Genomic DNA, 20,628 nt, shown 5'->3' with positions numbered 1-20,628 from the left:
ATCTTGCAGAAATGTAGCTCCAGTGTGCCTCCCTTGAGGCTTTCCATTAGTAGAAAAGCATCATCTCCACCGGGCAGATTCAGATGGACCTGCCACACCCTTGGTGGCAAATCTCTTCTCCATGATTTGACTGCCTTTCTTATAGGACTGCTGTACTTTCAAAAAAATATCAGTTATTTTCTCATAGTAAATAGAATTGACTGTACCTCTGGCTCAAGGAATGATGAGTCACTGAAGTGGCAATGAATGGCTAGTGTCAGATGTTCAGTTAGCAGAATTATTATAATAAATGCCTTTCATAAATAATTACTGCTTTATTACCACCTTTACATACCCTGCCATACTTAGAATCATGTTAGTTACAGGGGTGTTTTTCAGCATTGCTGACACATTAAAAAAAAAAAAAAGATTAAACACACACAGAGAGGGACAGGTGTACACACACTGGGTTATCTTGAATGGCAGATCTGGGTAGAATATGGAAGTCTGTCATGGGTGGAGGGACAAGCTGCTATTTGATTCCTTTTAATCACTAATAAAAAATCCTTCCTTCCTTCCTTCCTTCCTTCCTTCCTTCCTTCCTTCCTTCCTTCCTTCCTTCCTTCCTTCCTTCCTTCCTTCCTCCCTCCCTCCCTCCCTCCCTCCCTCCCTCCCTCTCTCTCTCTCTTTCACACACACACAGATGCACAAAGTCTTTATTCTTTAAAACTAAATGTATCATCTCACAAATAACAGTTTTTGTAATATATATATATATCTTTTTCTTAGGTAAATCAGGATTCCAGGTGGGATGCTATAAATACTACTGTCACTACTGCCTGAGTGCTCCCCTCTCTTTCTTCAACATTTGTCAGTCTTTAAACTCATATATATTCAAATTCATCTTGAGTTTTTGCTTTAAATAAAAGCCACTGGTAATTCTTCTTAAAATAAGTGATGTTAGCTGGATACAGAAGTGCAGATCTTAATTAACACCAGGCATTAATTGGCATCTGACTCTTGCTGCTCAGAGTGATGACAGGTCGAAGTTAGGATTGTAATATAAAATTCTTGGTATATTTCTGTCAATTCTTGTTATATTTTGCTTATCAATTCATACCCAGATTTTTTAAATAGCAAGAAATACTGCTGATTCAAATTGTTGCTGGGCAATGTGTCTCTAAAAGTAGAGAATCATAGAAGTGGTGCTTTTTAATACAAAATAACTTTTGGAATGTATTGCTGTAGGAAATTAAGACAAGATGACAGGAGAATGCATATAAGGAGAACATGGGAATAGATCTCCAGTAGAAACATGTTTTTTTTCCAAAACAGAGAAGAAAATTGGTGCTTTCTTAAATTATACCTTTGTTATACTGGTATGCCATATCCTTTCCTTGAATCTGGCCTTAGCAATAAAAACTATTTTATGTTTAATTATGAACATGAACAACTGTGATCCCAGGCTTAACAATTATAGAAAGGAAAGGGAAAAATCCCTACGATTTTATACCCAGGAATCATTTTGTGTTATATACTGTAGCCTGTGTTCTACAGATTAATTTTGGGAGAAGATTTCTGTTTGGCCTACAGCTTTGCTGCTTTATGTTTATTTACTTGGAAGATTTCTGCAAAACCACGCATAGGATCACACTTAAAAGTTTGATCGCCCAAATATAAGAGAAGTAATGACCAGGCTCAAATTATCCTATTTCAGATATGTTATGCAAAGACCTAGCTCTCTAGAGAAGGCTGTAATGCTGGAGAGGAGAGGAGAGGAGAGGAGAGGAGAGAGGAGGACCAGCAGCAAGGTGGATGGACTAAGTTTCAGTGGCAATGGGTGCACAGTTGGAGAACCTGAAAGACCAAGTTAGCAACAGATCATCATGGAGAAAATCTATCTATGTGGTCACTAAGAGTCAACACTGACTTGATGGGACATAATCATTTTTTTTAAAAAAGTACTAGATTCTAGACACAGCAAAACAATATGAACTACTAGCTGATTTCCCCATTGCTCTCTTTTTATTCTTATTGAAAAGCCTAGATAAACCTACTACAATTCATACAACTTCATATTTTTGAAGAGCTAATTTAAAGTCATAATTGAGCTGAATGCAATTCCTACTGTGCAGCAATTAGACAAATAATTTTTTTTTCTCACACACTGCCTGTCACCCGTAACCATTCAATCAGTTTGCCTCATTAAACACACAAAATCTTTGGGTATATGTATATCATTATACTTTCAAAAGAAAAAGCAGCATAAAACATGTGCTTTTCCATCCTTCTCCCCATAAGGTTTTTTCCCCCCTCCCCTTCTTCTTCTTCTTGCTGATCTCCATGGGAAAAGAGTACAAAATCTGTGCTGAACTAAAAAATTGTATTTCCTTCACTTTTAACCAAAAATCAATAAATAATGTAATGACAAAAAATATCCTGCCAAACGAGGCAGTACCTAGTGAGTTATAACTTTATTTCTGTATAGCTCAAGGGGTGGTGGGTTGCAGAGGGAATGTGAAAAGTTCATTATGATCAGCCAGAAAAAAGCGCAAGCGCTAAGAAGAAAGAAGCCTTTTTCCTACTGGGATTTTTCTCAGACGGCATGATTTGCATGAAGGACGCCACATCAAACATATTGGGTGCCCTTTGTCAAATATTAATGTGAAGCTTGTTTTAAGTTCTTTCCTGACTTTGTGCCACCTTGTATCAAAGGCAGTTAAAAGTAAGACTTGGGAGTTAAAGCAAAAAGAAAAAGATCTTCCTAACAGTTTCAGCACTTCATGAAAAATCTTTCTTTCTTGGCTCAGCTTAGTTCAGCAGCAAACTTTTTTTTATCTGTCAGTAAACATGTACCTATTTTATATAGTTCTTAAGTTCATCCAAGTTGCTGCTTATTTAGGGTTTTGCTGAATTAATACTGAAAATTATAGCATCCCACTGCTCCAAAACTCCTAATCATATCAGAAGTGAAAGTGGTGAAGGCTACTCTACTTGGGTGATATGCAGAATTGTATAACTTTGTACTGTTCATTAATCATGTAAGTAAATCCCCAGATGACCTGCATTTCAGCATTGGCTATTCATGAAGTCAGCAAGAAAAGGGGTGGAAGGAGGGGGTTCCAGTTGGGGGCTTGTTAAAAAGCCATCCCAACAGTGCAAATGCTAGCTACCTGTCAGTCCACCTACTTCCTTACCACAGATTAAGCGTATCTAAGGGAGATAATCATTGGAATTCCACTATCTTGATTCAGGATGGATCTAGTCATGAAAAGCATGGAACTGCAGATGAAAAAGAGCATCTCTACTTCTGTGTTCCTTCCTCATAACATATCATATGAAGCCTTTTATTATAATCAATTCCTTTATCACCACTCAGCCCAGCAGCAGCCAATGCTCAGGGTGGAGAAAATTTAATGTACTGATATCACAGCATGCAGTAAATGTCACTAGGTGTTATTGCAAAAGCAGGATTTAAGGATTACTGGGATGTTCTTTTGATGTGTATCTTGCATAATATCTGGTCCTACTCCTAGCCCAATCAAGGCATTCAGCCCAAACAGAGTATTCAAAACTCTGCAAGGGGTAAGAGATGTTTGTGCTGGTCCAACCCCTCAGTTTCCAACTGTGAAGCATAGTTGCAGCATAATTTGAAGGGATGGGATTATTCCTGTTTGCTGGAACTTAACTATTGTCTCCATCCATGCCACTGGGTATCTTGATGAAGTCAAACTTAGAAGAATCTTTTCAAATTATCTGGGAAGTGACTGGCAGAGGTGGTCTAAATTAGAACCTTGGAATTAAGGTCAGCAGGTACTACTTAAAGGTTTGTAAATCTGGACGGGATACCCTAGCTTACCATTGTACATGCTCAGTAATTAGTCAGGTCCTGACTTCTTTCAAAAACAAAACTGAACCTTGGACCCAAATAAGTTCATTGCCTAGCAAAATTCATTGCAGAATTATCTCACTGCAGATTGATTTTGGACATGCAATTAGAGTTTTGTGTACTTGGGTGTTTCTGCGTCTTTGGGAAAAACTCCAATTCAGTAAACGTTTTCTACAGTGATACACCTAACCTGAGATTTGGGAAGGATCAACAGGTGACAAAATACTATAAAATGAATAGATATCACTCTTTCTCTTTTTAAATATAAGGTAACTTTATGCTTGTTATATCTGGTGTCTTAGTCTGTTTTGCATAAATAGAAATGCATGATTCTACAACATTTCATAGGTGATATATGATAAAATCATAGGTTGGTGGTCAAATTTGTCTCAGCAAGATAGTTTAAGAAATGAATTTCTTTCCAATCTACATGGCCTATTAATGTTAGCACTAGGTATAGCTGCACAGGAGATCATTGTTCTGAAGGAAAGACATAAGTCTTGATCTCATTACAAATTCTGGCTTGTTTTTCTGAAAGTGGGAGGCCTCTGGGGGAAGGTTAATCTATTTAGAGTCATTTTGGTCTGATTCATGGCTTATTTTTATCTAAGGTTCATTTGTGAAAACTGGATAGTGTTCAGATAAGGGCATGTCAAATGAGTGGAGAAAAATACCAAGAATAAATAAAGCCACAGAGGAGGTTTGGAGTCCTCAGAGTGATATGCTTCTCTGTCAGTAGGTCATTTGGAAGGAAATATGAAGGAGCAGCCATAATTCCTTTGATGTTGGAGAATGATAGTTTTGTGGAAAAGGATAGTTTTGGAGTTTCAATTGTTCTCTCATTAAAAACTACCTACCTATGGATTAGTACAGCTTGTTCAGCTTTTTTGTAGAGTTGGGACAGCCAATATGGTGTTTGGTGCCTGGAGATTCCCCCCTTGGCACCCTCTAGTCTTCATGTCTTCCCTAACCTTTTTTTCTTAACTGGCCATGTCCAAAAATATGCCAGTTTTTTAATTAACTGAGCTGTCCTAATACCTACAACATGCTCTCAGGTTTCCAAATGTACTCATTGTTGGCTGAACAACTTGGAAAGTCTTGTCCTACAATTTCTAAACAGTGCAAAAACCTTTAAGCAGTGGCTGTTTCAGAATTTTATACCCCAGAAGCAATATGTTCACAGAAACAGAAGGGCAAAACAGATGAGATTTCTAAATAGGAAGGCAGTAGAGAGAAAATAACATTAATAAATTAAATAGATTCATTAAAGCTAGTGTGGAGATTATCTATCTATCTATCTATCTATCTATCTATCTATCTATCTATCTATCTATCTATCTATCACATTATCTTTTTAATCTTTTTGCCCAATTGTGTAAGAGAGCTTTGACACATTATCATCCTAACATAAAATATCAGCTTTGGGGGTATATGATGTTTTGATATTTTTAAAGCAGGAACTTGATATTGGAAGAGAATTAAATAGCTTTTTCCTGTTTCAAAGCTGCTTACCCTTCTACCCATATCTGACTATATGAGAATTGCAAATGCAAGTACAAAAACTTATGCATGTTAGTTGCATAACCATATAATTTGAGCCAAAAAGGTGGGGGGGGGCAGTTCTATGTATTTTATAGTTTAACTATTAATGATAATCAGTGTGCTTACTTGTGGCAGGACTTAGCTTGTCTGGGCAACTGCAGGATTATTAGCAGGGGCTGTGGAAAATGGTGGCCACTGGGTTGTGCATACATCGTGCACATGTGCAAAACAGGGCAGCGACATGTTTTTCTGGATGATCACTTCCTAAATCCATTCATGACTAGGTGGCTATCATGCCCCCATCTCAGAGATGCCATTTTTGTGGTTCTGAGACAAGCAAAAGGAGAAAAAGAAGCTCTTCTGGCCACAAATAATCTGTTCTTCTTAGTACTACTCAAACTTCATCCTGCTCTATGGCAGAGATAAACATAGAGGAAAGTAAGAACTACTAAAAGATGGGGAAATGTTGTTGAAGCTCAGCAAAGGTAAGCAAAATGGTGGCTGCAAACATTGGGAACCTCTCTTTTTTGAGAATCATCTTTCACCATGTCTTTTTCGAAGTCATTTAGAATACTTCTTTTTAGAAGTATTTTATTACAATGGCATGAGTTGAAATCTTTTACAAGAAACTTTTCTGCCTTTATTGCCTGCTTTGTGTGGATCTCATGCACAGATCTCATACATCTTTTGCCAAACAAATTGCTATATAACCTTGGTAACAATATGGTAACAAATTTAACCTAGAGCATTTGTGTACCACCTGAAAATTGTCACTGCACTTGCCATTGGGTTGGGCAGATGAGAGTATCTCAATTTATTCCAACCCAGCTTATATTTATATTCACAGAACAGGAGGGATACAATGGCAGTTGGCAAAAATGAATGTATAATCAGGCTTGAAATGAACCAATCTCTGTTACTTTTGCCCTCAGTGATGTAACTTTTGGCTTTTCACCTTTTGGTAACAAGAGCAAAAGAGAAAAAAGTAACAGATAATTTGGTCCTCCAGGTCAAAAAGTGCAAAAAGTCTGCACATTCTTGCAGATAGCTGAAGCTATTTTTTCCCATGCTCCTATTTCAATTATCTCTTTACCAGACATTTTATTGAACATAAGAAAATCCTAAATACTTTGCAGGGTAAAGTAAAACTTGGTTCTCTTTCTGTTAGGTTATTTCATTTTGAAGAGTGAATTAAGTATCAGTTATGTAATCTTTCTGCAACCTGGGACCAGCTGCTGAAGATGTATTTGATAATTAGGAAAGGCTATTTTACTGTCTACGGAATAGATACATGCATTTTTTTCTGCTTTCTTTTTGCTTCAAACACACACAAGAGGACCATCTTGAAAGCTTGCATTGCTTTTCAAAATAAGCTGATAAAATAGAAGCTATGATTGGGATGTATTGTTTACCTCAAGTGTTGTGAGTTATTGTTTGTAACTGCTGGTTTTAATCTTTGTACCCTGCCCAGAGTCACTGTTGTCAGATGGAGGGGGCATATATATATTTAAATAAACATTTTTTAAAAAATGTGTATCACGTCATATGGGACTGAAATGCTTCAAATGTATGAAATGTCTTCAGCAGATAAAGCATTTTCTAGAGCTGTGTGCTTCTCTCTGTTATCTCAAAATGTCCATCGGGTATATATAACAATATATACGTTGTGCTGCTACAAAAAATGACAGCAGAAACAATGGTGTTAGAAGTCTGGCAGCCATTTTGTTTTCTCCAAAAAAAACACCAAGGCATTGTAAAAGGACAATGGTAGCCACTGTTCAGGATACCCCCTCCCATTTTGGGAGTCTTTACATGTTCAGTTTTTTAATTTATATTTTGACCCTTGTTGTAGCATTCTATAAGCTGCTTAGAACTTATGTGAATATAGCAGCATGGAAACCTTGCTAAATAAATAAAAAACAATTAATTAAAAGTAACAATACTGTTATGTAATTAATACATTAACTGCTCAGCTTTAAGATAAGCAGCATACATTTAGTGCTCCATGCATGCTCACATCTCAGTTAATTCCAGAGTTCAAATCAATACAAGAGAAAGCGAGATGGTGATTGTGGGGACAGCTTGGGCGGTTGTTGCTTAGCCAAGCGAGAGGGAAGATGAGAAGATGTGGGAGCTCCTGGGAATGGATTGGATGGCACCGAGAGGCTGCAGTGGGAGGATGAGGCCATGAATAGGAAGGGAAGATGAGTAGTAGCAGCCATGACAGGACTGAATGACAGGCAGAATTTGGGTCTGCCCTACTTGAACTCCTTGTGGATGTCAGGCTACTAGTAGCAGCTTGGATCAGAATGCCAAGAACAAGTCTTTCAGAGTTCTTATTAGTAAGGTTTCCTAAGAAGGTGATTAAAAGGAAGAATTACAGCAAGTACTCTGCTTTTAAATGAGAAACTTATAGACAGGCAAAATAGGGTGATATGATGCTTCTTTTCTCATGTTCTTTTGATATCAAGGGAAGGAGACCTGTTTCTTTTGTGAAGGAGAGGCAGGCTGGGTCTTTTGATTGTTTTGTAAATGACCACAAGGCCTCTTAAGAAACTGAGAACCAGCTCTCACAGTCAGCTATATTGGAACTACAAAATGGAAGTCTTTGGAATGAAGACTATATTGCACAAAGAGCCCTAAAATCAAGTTGAATAAATAATACCCTTTCTCATTCCATTCCAGTCTATTCCTTCCCTTCCTGACCATGCTTTTGGAAGTTAAAATCCATGTGTTAGTTTGTCTTGTCTTAGGCAAGTTCACCCCCCCCCCACCTTCTGTTCACCATTACATTACATTACATTTTACATCTGTAAGCTAGGTGGCAGATATCTTTGGGTAGAAGCAAGATGTTAATAAATAACAATTAGGGGCATAAAGATTCACATGTCATATTCAAGATTCTTATTCAATTTGGTCCTTGATTCAAATCAGGATGGAGGTGTCAGACCAGGTTATTTGATCAGAATCCAAACCTAAGCTTATGATTAGTATGTAAGCTTGATATATATGTCTACCTTGAAGTAAATTCCATTAAATTCAATAGACCTTACTCCTAGGAAAATGGTTAGAGACTTTCATCCTTAAACAGCATGCATATTAATATATATTAATTATAATTTAAATATAGATTTAATATTTTTCCCTTTGAGGTGATATTGTTAAATATTATTGGATCATAAAATGTTGGGAATATGGTAAGAATTGATAACATTAATTGTGCTTATTACAAAAAATAATAAAAATGTTAATTTTTAGGCATGAACTTAACAGGATTGGAATTCATAACCCCATAAAATATAAATTGCCATATACTGTACTTCATTATGTTTTCCAGAATTGGAATTGTACAGGTTCTATGTTAGCTATGGGGAATATTTTCTATTATTCTGGTTGTACAGTAAGATACATCAAAAATACAAATAAAAGTGATTGCAGTCCAAGCAAAGTTGGTTCTCAGTGGAACATAATAATTATGATTTCCATGCATGCATAGTTCATGGAGGCATTGTTGCCTGTCCCTTTACAATTTCTCCCCAAATTTGTTAAAATTAAGAGTATTTTTCTAGATATAGACAATTAGCAATAACAACTTATGGAAACAATTTGCTAATGGGATGGCAGATGTAGACTATCATTTCCCATTTTATTCTTGATTGGATGAGCAAGAAAAGTACTTGCCCTCCAACCTTTTAGAACTGCAGAATATTTTAGCAGCCTTATTTCAGATTTTAGGAGCACGCCCTGTACTCACTGCAATACCAGTAATTTTAATCAGCCAATGTTTTCAAATGACCACCCTCAGTCAAATCAATATATGTATTTCCCTTAGATCCTTGCCTTGAAAAACATTCCCTCTCTGCCCCTTAAAATAAAAGGAGCTATTCTAATTATTCCATGCACATTTTTACTATTACATAATTATGAATGGATGGAATAACCTTTCCCTTCATTTATTTTTTTCAGTTCAAAGCTAATGCATTCTCCCAAATGAAGGTAATTTTTTAAGCAAGTATGCCACAAATCAAATCCACATATTATGTAGAGCATCTCTGCTGGGTATTTGTGTGTGTGTGTACATATTCATGTGTATGAATACACACAAAGAGAGACAGATACACACTCACACACACACATATACTCTACCACTCTTTGTCCCATGGCTTCCCCAGAAATGTTTATCAGGGAAGTCTAGAAGAAGTAGATAGTGATGTCACTGAAACATACTGTTGAGTTGGAATGTATCTTATTGAGCTCATGAGCATTATCTGCTCTATTTTGTGGCAAGCCACAAAACCTGAGTAGGTACCCCTTTCTTTCAGGTCAAAGACATCGTGGCAGTCAGAATGCTCTTTTGCTTTTTCATGGTGCAAAGAAACAATGATACCTTCTCTAGTGTTGCCATCAACAGGATCAGGAAAAGGGAAGGAATAGAATACATGGGTATATATAGTAGTAATTAATATAATAGATATATGGCTCCAGGAGTTCCATGTGCTGGCTTAGTTCAGAATTAACATGAAGGGAGGTTTCTTCAATGACAACCAGAAGTACAAATGTGATTTTCTACCTTAGTCCAATATACTTTGTATCAATCATCCCTGTTGCCTTACCATTTGTGGCAACCTTGCAGCATGCTAGCCATAGTATTTTCATTATAATTCCACAAATTCACTAGTTCATCTATTTATTATTAGCTAGCTCTCTGCAGTGTCTGCATGCCTCATAAACAGTAATTTTTATCCTAAGTCAGGGGTCTGCAATGTAGAATTTTCAGTGCTAGGAGATCGGTGATATTCCTAGAATGCATCCACAGTCCCCTTAAAATGTTTTGCTTTATGACCAAAAGCTCATGAGATCACCGGTTATTATGGGATCTCAATGTTCTTGCACGAAATTGTCTGACAGCTCGCCTGACAATATTGAAATTTAATAAGATTTCATGCAAGGTTTCTAATTCTCACATGAGACTGTGAAATGTCATTATTTCATATGATGTAATACGAAATCTTGAGGGTGCAATTGTCAAAATCTTGTGAGAATGTTTTAAATCACTTTATTAATTTTTTAAAAAGAACAATAAAAACCAACAAAAACTAATATTGAGAGAGAGAAGAAAATTGAAAAAAAAGAGAAAATAGTAAAGGTCAAAAGTGCAGAAAAGAAAAGAAAAAAGAAAAAGAGAATCAACAAAAGAAAAAAAAGAATTGACTTCTGCCCCTCTTTGTAACAGGTATACATCGAACTCTTATTCTAAGTTTAAAACATAATTTCCATTATTTCTATTAACCCATATTATTTCTAATCATCAAATCCATTCAACATAATTTCATTTTTTTCTGTTTCCTGCAAAAAGTCCAAAAAAGGTTTCCAGTTAGCATTAAAATTACACAATGTCTTGTCTTGAATCAAAGCCGTCAATTTCACCATCTCAGCCAACTCCATCAGCTTCACCATCCATTCTTCCACTGCAGGTAAAAGTCTTGCTGCTGTTATCATATATCAAAACAAAGTTCCATGAGTTTTTTCCAACTATTTATCCATCAAACCCAAAAGGAAAGTCTCTGGTTTTGACTGAATATTAACCTTTGAAATCTTCTGTATACAAATACTGTATGTATCTCATTCCAGAGGGTTTTTTTGCTTTTTTACAAGACTACCAGAGATAATAAAATGTCCCTTCTTGTTGTTCACATTTCCAGCATACATTCGAAGTACCTTTATACATTTTAGATAATTTTTCTGGTGACAAATACCAATGATACATCATTTTATAAAAATTATCTTTAAGATTATAACACAATGTAAATTTTGATCCTTTCTGCCACATATTTTCCCATCTGTACATTGTAGTCAAGGTTTTTAGCCCATTTTATCATACAGCCCTTAACTTGTTCATCTTCTGTCTCTAGTTTCAATAAAAGTTTAAATATCTTTGCAATAACATGTTCATCATTAGTACATAGTTCTGCTTCAAATTTAGTCTTACCATATTCAAAACCATAGGTCCTTTTATCTATTTTAAATCTTTCTTGTAACTGTACATAGGAAAACCAATGACACATGTATCCTTCTGATATCAATTCCTCTCTTGTCTTAAATTCCCTTTGAGAAAATTCCAAAATGTCACTATAAGTTAACCATTTATTTCTAGTTATCATTTCTCTTCTATAAAAAGCCTCTTGTGGTGACAACCATAAAGGAACCTTTGGAGAAAACATATTTATATCTATTCCATATTCTCAATATGGCATGTCTAAGAAAATGATTTTTAAAATCTATATTAACTTTAACTTTATCGTACCATAAATAGCTGTGCCACCCAAATCTTAAGTCATGCCCCTCTAGTTCCAATAACCTCCTATTTCTCAAAGTCACCCACTCTTTCTTTCATCCAAACCAAACAATAAGCTGCACAGTACACCTTTAAATTCAAGAGACCTAAACCTTCTCTTTCTTTAACATCTTGCAAAATTTTGTACTTAATTCATGGTTTTTTACCTTGCCACACAAATTTAGATATATTTTTATGCCATTGTTTAAATGGAACATCAGATGTCATAATAGGTATTTTTTGAAACAAAAATAACGTTCTAGGTAAAACATTCATCTTAATTACTGAAATTCTTCCCAACAATGATAATGGTAATTTTTCCCATCTTAATGTATCTTTTTTAATTTCATTCCAAGTCTTAGCATAGTTATTCTGAAACAACATACAATTGCTATTTGTCAAATTCAACCCCAAATATCTAACCTTTCTTTCCACCTTAAAATCCATTATGTTCATCAGTTCTTCTTGTTCGTGTATCTTCATATTTTCCATTAACATTTTAGTCTTTTGTTTATTAATTTTAAAACCAGCCAAAGCACCAATTTCCTTCAACTTTTTCAATCCCCTTCAAGGGGTTCTCAAACACCAACACCAAATCATCCACAAAGGTTCTCAACTTAAAAATCAAGAAAGAGACATATAAGCCCCTTATCTTCTCATCTGCCCTTATATCTCTATTCAAAATTTCCAAAACTAAAATCAACAACAAAAGAGACAGTGGGCAACCTTGTCTTGTTTCCTTTTGTATCTTACATGATTTAGTTAAGTCTCCATTCACAATAATTTGTACTTTCTGTGATGTATAAATTGATTTCACTCCTTTCATAAAATTATCTCCAAAGTTTGTATCTTCCAAAACTTTAAACATAAAAGGCCAATTTAAGTTGTCAAAAGCTTTCTCTGCATCCAAAAAGATTTTAAAGCAGCTTGTTTTTCATTATGCTGTTCCAAATATTCTGTAATGCCCAGCACCATTCTAACATTATATTTTAATTGTCTTTTAGGAAAAAAATCCTCACTGATCTTCATAAATAAATTCTTGTAATATAACTTTTAATCTGTCAGCTAAAACCATTGTGAACAGCTTATAGTCATTATTCAATAACAATATTGGTCTATAATTTTTAGAGTCAAATCTTGTTCTTCTTTAGGTAATAGCACTATATTGGCTTCCTTCCAAGACTCTGGCATTCAACCTTCCACCAATATAAAATTCATCATAAATTGGAGTGGTTGTAGAATTTCCTTCTCAAAATGTTTATAATATGACTCAGAAGCCCATCTGCTCCCGGTGTTTAATTGGATTAATTTTTTAACATCTTCAGTTACTTCCATTATTGTTATAGGACCATTCACAATCTGTCTTTGCTTATCTGAAAGCTTTGGCCAGTTTTGGTTTTTTGAAGTAGTTATCTATAGCAACCCCCATCCCATTCTAGCAGTGAAGATATTACCTAGTTGGATAATGAAATGTTTGCAAGAAAAGAACCAAGCTCAGAGAACCCCAAGGACTCCACAGTCATCTATTTTTTCCAGAGAGATATCTTGCCTTTTGTATAAATTAGATAATACCGTATTGTATAGTCTCATTATCCGTTATTACTGTATCCCTCTCTTTTGTAATCATTTTCTTTTCTTTCTCCTTTCTTAATTTACATGCGAGCCATCTCCCTGGCTTGTTTGCAATTCCTTCCTTCCTTCCTTCCTTCCTTCCTTCCTTCCTTCCTTCCTTCCTTCCTTCCTTCCTTCCTTCCTTCCTTCCTTCTTTCTTTCTTTCTTTCTTTCTTTCTTTCTTTCTTTCTTTCTTTCTTTCTTTCTTTCTTTCTTTTTGGCATAGTTCATCTTTTTTTCCAATTCTCTCACTGTTAACATGGATAGCTGTTGCTGTAAAAGTTTAATTTGGTTTGAAATACTTAACTTTTCCATTGTTAACTTTAATTCATCCTTTTCCCTCTTTATCTCATCCAAAATAGCTTGCATTTTTTCTTGATTCCTCTTTTTAAACTCAGTGTTATGCTGTATGAAATACCCTCTAATAAAAGCTTTGCTCGCATCCCAAATCATTCTCAAGTCCATACATTTATTTAAATTATTCTCAAAAAATTCTATTAATGATTTTTTACAGTCTTTCACTATCTCTTCCATTTGCAGCAACATTTCATTTAGTCTCCATTTGAATGAATTAGATTTTCTTTTAAGAATCTAACTCACTGGGTTATGATCAGAAAAAGTATTTGGTAAAATCTCTACTGTAGAAGTATTAACAGCCAAAGCTTTTGAAATCCAAATCATATCTATCCTTGACAACAATCTGTGTCTTTCTGAAAAATAAGTATATTCTTTAGAAGTGCCCTTTTTTTGTCTCCATATATCCACTAAAGATAAACTGTCCATCAAATAAAAAAATGTTTTAGGTAATTTACCCTGGTTATTTTAACTTCCTTTTCTGATGTTCTATCCAATTGTGGGTATACCACTCCATTCCAATCTCCCATCAGGCACCAATTTTCATAAGAAAAAATTGTCAGTTTTTCCATAAGACATTTAATTTTTTCTCCTTTATCTTCACTTGGAGTGTAAAGTCCCAAGATTAATACTTTAATTCCCTGTAGTTCAACTTCTACTCCAACAAATCTACCATGTTCATCAGCCAACACTAATTTTGGTTTTAATTGTGGATTAACATATAACAACTCCATTAATTTTTTTTGGACCTGCCAAAATAAATTCTTGTCCCAAATTCATATAAATCAAATATTTTATGTTCTTTTTTCTAATATGAGTTTCTTGTAAACAAATTACATCTTGTTTAACTTTTTTAAAGTGATGGAACACTTCTCTTCTGTGGAGCATTTGCTCCATTTATATTCCATGTTAGCCATTTGTAATCCATAATTACGTCTGTAGTCTATAAAAGTCTATACCCGTAGTACCCAATTCAGAGTCCATTTTTTCATCTTCCTCCTGGACCTTTTTGGCTTCTGAGATTGTCTGCTCATCCTCCTCAACTTGCATCTCCTCCAGGTCTTCTTTAAATTGTTCCATTCTTTGGCTTTATGAACAAAATTCAGTTGAAATATTTTCTGTTGGAAAGTAAAAATCACCCCCTCCAATTTATCCCAATGAAACAAAATCTTCTTCTGTTTCAATAACCCCATTCCCCCCCCCCAATCCTTTCTCTTGTGTAAAATTCTAATGGGAATTTCTTTTAATATAATTATATCGACATTGTCAATCTTCAATCTGGTATTAAAATGCCATTGCAGAACTTGATCCCTGGTCCTTTTCTTTGCAAAATGTACTGATACATCTCTTGGTACATGTCTTATTGCTGCATAACATTAATTTATCCAATATGCCTTATCAATCTCACCTTCAGCTTTTTATTCTTCCCAACTTAAAAATTCTGCCAACGCTTGAACTACCCTTCTAATATTTTCCCCTAAAATTTCTGGAATAGCTCTGAATCTCAGACAAAATTCTTTCTCCTTTCACTCCAAGAAAGCCACATTTTCCAGTCCTTTTTCTAACTCAAGATCTGCTTTATTCTCCAACATTTCCATTCTTTCAGTAACCTGCTTCACTTCTCCAGAGATCTGTTTCATCTCTCCAACTATTTATAACTGTCCATCTTATCTATTTTTTCTTCCATTTGCTTCCAAAGTTGCAAATTTAGCCCCTAATTCATCAAACATTGGTTTAAGTAAATTTAAAGCAACCATTTCTCCTCTAACAGTTGCTCTGCAGAGCCTTGTCTTTCTCTCATTTCTTTCACTACTTTCCTGGTGGCCATGATCTTTTTATTTTATTTATTTATTTTTTCTTTTCTTTGCACAAGTAAAATGGCTAGCTGGATATAATTAAATACAAGAGAAAGAAAACTGATAGTTCATGCCCTCTGGTGTCTTTCAAGCTGGAATTTGGAGGCACATGTCAAAGGGAATACACAGGGATCAAGTTCCAGTCTTCTTCTGTTTTAGAAACCCAGCCAGTTAACAGGCATAGGCTAGCACAACCCAAAACTTTCCCATGGAAAAACCAAACCTCATTACTGCTGATGGAATTTTGTAGAAAAATAAATTTCTAACAAATAAATCTTCCCTTTTCACTGTAAATAACGTTTAAGTTTTTTTTTAATTCCAATTTTCATCCAGCTTTTTGCAAATTAATTAATCAGATTCAAATTAAAGCTCCATTTCTTCTTTTAAAATAAAGTCCCAGAAAGAAGGATAAGCCCCAAGATAGTTACTTATCTGTTGCAAAGGAAGGTGTCTCTTGAGTTGAAAAATAATTATAATCCACAATGTTTAGAAATGAGGTTCGGTCAGCTCTAGTGTCCATAAAAGGCTGCACTGCAGCTGTGAATGGAGACGGATCCCCTGCCTCCCAACCGCTCAACCTGAAAGCCTTTTGGAGAGGTTTTTATCTCCACAATTAGCTTTTGAGGAACAGCCATCCAGTGGGCAGATAGGTTGATTTCTCGCTTCCTCCTTGATCTGGAGCAAGTTGAGCGGCCAGTGACTGCTGCCAGCCACCTATTAGCTGTGATATTGTCTCTGATAGTTCAAAGTCGTCTAAACCAACCCACTGGAAGTCTTGTAAGATGTGATGGTATTTTGAGTATTAAAGTATTTAAAAGAAGGGGGAAGGTCACTTAAAGTATTTTGTGAAGTCTGAAAAAGTTTTCATTCCTGTTCTAACTTTTGGTGTGTATTTATAATGCCTAGCATCTGGTAGCATCAGGAGATTTGCACAGGGAAGCAAATTTCTTGCAGGGATGGCAAGATCAAATCCAGCTGTATTGAAATGAAAATATAGGCATTGCTTAAGAAATTGCCCAAAATGAGCACAACAACATGTATGCATTTAGCTAATGACAGTTTCTGTAACATTCACAGAAATCGTATAATTATAGAGTTGAAAGAGAGAGATCATCTAGTCAGCCCTCTGCATGTTCAGGAAAATCAGTTAAGCCTTCCTTGAAAGGTGGCTGTAAAGCCTCCACTTAAAAACCTGCAGGCATGAAGAACTTACAACCTTCATAGGTAGACTGTTCCATTGGGGTACAGATCTTCTCATCCAAAGTATTTTCTTATATTTAAATAATATCTAGATAACCATAGCTACTATGTGATATTTCTGCTCTCAGTTTTTGTGACAATAGAAAACAATTCCTGACATTCTTCCTTATGGCACCCTGAACACAGGTATCATGTCTCCCTCAGTCTTTTTGTCTCCAGACTAAACACCCACAGTTCCTTCAGTCTGTCCTCATAATCCTTGCATCATCACTGTTGTTATCCTCTGAACATGTACTAACTTCCCAATATCCTTCTGAGAATGTGGTACCCAGAACTATACCCAGCATTCCAACTGTGGTCTCACCAGTGCAGTGCAGAAACAAGGGGGACAATGTCTATGGGCAACCTCATATGGCCTATGGACTCTCAAATAGCTTACTATCTCTACCTTTCTCTATCTGCATCTCTTTCCTTTCTCCCATAGCTTCTATCCCTGTTTTCTCCCTCCTTTTTAATACTTCTTATAATTGATTATAAGCTTATTTGCTTAATCTGAATATAATTAAACTTGAGAGAGTTACTTATTTGTGAATAGGACAGATGCTTCAGTGGGAATGTTAATACTGTATACAAAAATTAAAATACATAATAAAAGTTCCAGTGTTAAACTATATTAAATTAAACGAATATACCACTTGCAACAGATTAAAAAAGATGCTCCTAATTACATGTTTTTTCTTCTTTTTAAAGAGTATTTATTTAAAAGGCAATAAGGTAAGCCCCATCTAAGAGGAAGCATTTGCTTCCTTTTCACATATACAAATGGATCTTCTCTACTCAGCTTAGATGAGCGATCTTCCAGGTCCTCTATTCCTTTTGTTGTTTCATTTTAAACTAACCATCATAAAAACACTAGTTTGTTAGTTCCCTTGTTTTCTTCTCTCAATTTAGACAGTAAGTGGGTAACTTTTTGGAGTTTTTAACAATAATTATGTAATTCCTATTAGTGAAAAGCACACAATGTATAAATCTAAAAATAAAGAACATGTTTCTTGCTTTTCAACTATATGCAACTGCATATGCATTTAATTAAGTCCCTAATTCACTAAAAAGCAAAATAGATGGTGACAGCTTTAAAATCCTCCGTTGATTCTTAATAGTTTAAGAGTTTAGTTCTTCACCTTTCAGAAATTCCAAATTTGATGTTGTTAACTCTGATTAAAGTTATATTCTTCCTTTAGATGCAGTACTTTTCTTGAAGAAGCCACTGCAAACCTTCAGTGTAATGAATTAGTTGGAGGGAAAGTGTGTGCATTATTCCCAAAAGGCTGTTAAATCCAAAAGTTCATCATTTGCAGCCATTCTCATCATTTTCTTCAAGATACACTCTTTGTGTAAATGCAAATGAAATACATTTATAAAAATGATATAAATATGGAATAAAGTAAATTTAGGAGCTTTGTTCAAACTACTCCAGAGTCAATGGACTTATTGATTACAAGTGCTGTCTGGACATAAATGGTGTCCATTGCATCTGACATCTACTAAATGGGGCTCTGTTGAATACAATTTTACTGTAATATGGTCCTAATTATCCTTCTTTGTATTGTTTATCCATAAAGATTTCGATGGGTTTGAAGCAAGTGCATGTAGGACTGCAGCCTCATCTATACAGAAATTAACTGTAAATTGTAACATATATAAAAGATTCACTGATAATCCTGGTTGATAATAAATAGGAATTATCTAAAGAATAGCCCAGCTCATCCTACTTTCCTATTATAGACATTATTAAGTTGATATCATAATAAATATGTTAAATAAAATTGACTGCCTTGATGAGCATTACCGATTTTTTTTCTGTGCAACTATTATAAATTAATTTTATGTATTTTAAAAGAAATAACTTTCATTTTAAAGGTGAAAGCCATAAAGTTTTCAATAATCTCTTTCAACACTGACATATGGACTTATTTTTCTGTTTTCTGTATTATACAATCAATTTCTTAATTTTATATCAACTAGATCACTCTGTTGGAATAAAGTTATCATTTATAATTTAGAAAGCCTACACTAGAGAATAACATTTAAAGAATGCAATTTCATGCCAACATAGTTTGAAAAATGAACCTTCCATCTGTCCTTCCCACTCCTACCTTATGGCTGGCATTTAGTTTAAACAACAACAAAGTCACTGAGACCCATCACAGTGAAGGCTTTAGCAGGAAGATACTGTAGTGCTATATGAAATATTTTCACTGTAATCAAAGGAGAATTTTGAACACACTCTTCTAGAAGGTTATGGATATGTGCAAAATGTGAAAGAAAACAAACTGTGCACCTATGGTTGATTTACAGCAGCAAAAGGAAGAACTAGGAGGAAGAGTAGATACCTTGAGTCATCTTCATGGGATAACAGCATTCCCTTCTTGCAGGAGGACAGTGTCTTAGCAGTCTCCCAAATTTAGCTGAGGACAAAATTATACTTCCTTAGTATTGAAAAATATTGGCTATAAACTCTGGTTCTGTGGATTTTGCCATGTGCTTTGTGTTGCTTTTAGATTTAGACAGTGTAAATATGATAAATTTTTATTAAAAAATTAGGTAGAATTATTTCCTTATCTCTGCTTGATGATTCAGATGGGAGAGATGGGAAATAAGTGGCTTTAACTGACTCTCTTTCTCTGTGAAGCCCTCCAGGCTATCTGGTGACTCCCAACCCTCTTGCACAGAAATGGGACTGTAAGGGATGATGTAAGTAAAAAGGTGAATAGTATTCATATGGACTCTGGATCCAACCCTGTCTGTCTGTCATGACATAAGAATGAAGAGGATTAAAACTGTTTCAGTATCTCCCATTTTAATCAGATCTCAATCATAATTTTTAGCATAGAAATACTGTCTGCTTTGCATAGTGAATGTTAACAGTTTCCAATGTAACTGATTTTTCTCTTTACTTAGTTGGAGCATAAAAGAAAATAAACAAAGCTAATCATCTGGATTCTTTATGGCCTCACTCAGCATTTCACAATGCACTGGGGACTTCACCTAACAAATTTAACGAACATTTAATATAATTCTAAACCACGTTGTATTGATAGGTTGCAAGCTATTCTTCTTGACCTAAGGACTCCCAGATTCAGGCTGTCTGTTTGCCTGCCAATTAAAGTTTTTCATGGCCTCCCTGCCAGCCTGATGTGGTTATTACATGTGCAATGTACTGTGGAAAAGGTGAGTGAAACGTTATTAAATATATGTATGTTCAGAACCTATATATTTTGTTAGCTAGACAGTAGTGAAATTGTGCTGTTTTATAAGTTCATTTGTTGCTCATCCCTCTCTGGTTTTCACAACCCCCTTATTTTATCCTCCCCCTGCATGATTAATTGCTTGTTCCATCATCCTAAACTCAAGGTTAAGTTAAGGTCTCCTTCAGGTTGGTGGACCATGTAATAAAAATCAGTTTGGATAGGCTATGTCAGAAGAGCATTACAGGTTTGAGGGTAGAGTAGTATTCATTTTTCTCCACTGTTTTCCCTTGAGGCAGATCTTGTAGGACATGTTAAACTTCCAAATAATATAGGGCCTATATTTCATATCAGATCCTAAAGCAAATCTGATGTGATAAACGCACACTCATACACACATATGTGTGAATGCCTGCTTAGGACCAGAGTTAAAACTCACGGCAACAGAATAAGTTGTAATAATATGTTTTTGGAAACTACCTAAATATAATATGGATATTAAAATATTTTAAAAATATGAGAAGAATGTATCTACACATTTATTTTAACACTGTTTCATAACATCAACTAAAACTTCAGTGGTCTATACATGAAATCATTTCAAGATTAAATTGG

The sequence above is a fragment of the Python bivittatus genome, unplaced genomic scaffold (assembly GCF_059951505.1).
Source record: "Python bivittatus isolate LINGU-HERP-01145 unplaced genomic scaffold, Pbiv_v1 ctg000020_np1212, whole genome shotgun sequence".
NCBI classification, from domain to species: domain Eukaryota; kingdom Metazoa; phylum Chordata; class Lepidosauria; order Squamata; family Pythonidae; genus Python; species Python bivittatus.
This window is presented reverse-complemented; position numbering follows the sequence as displayed.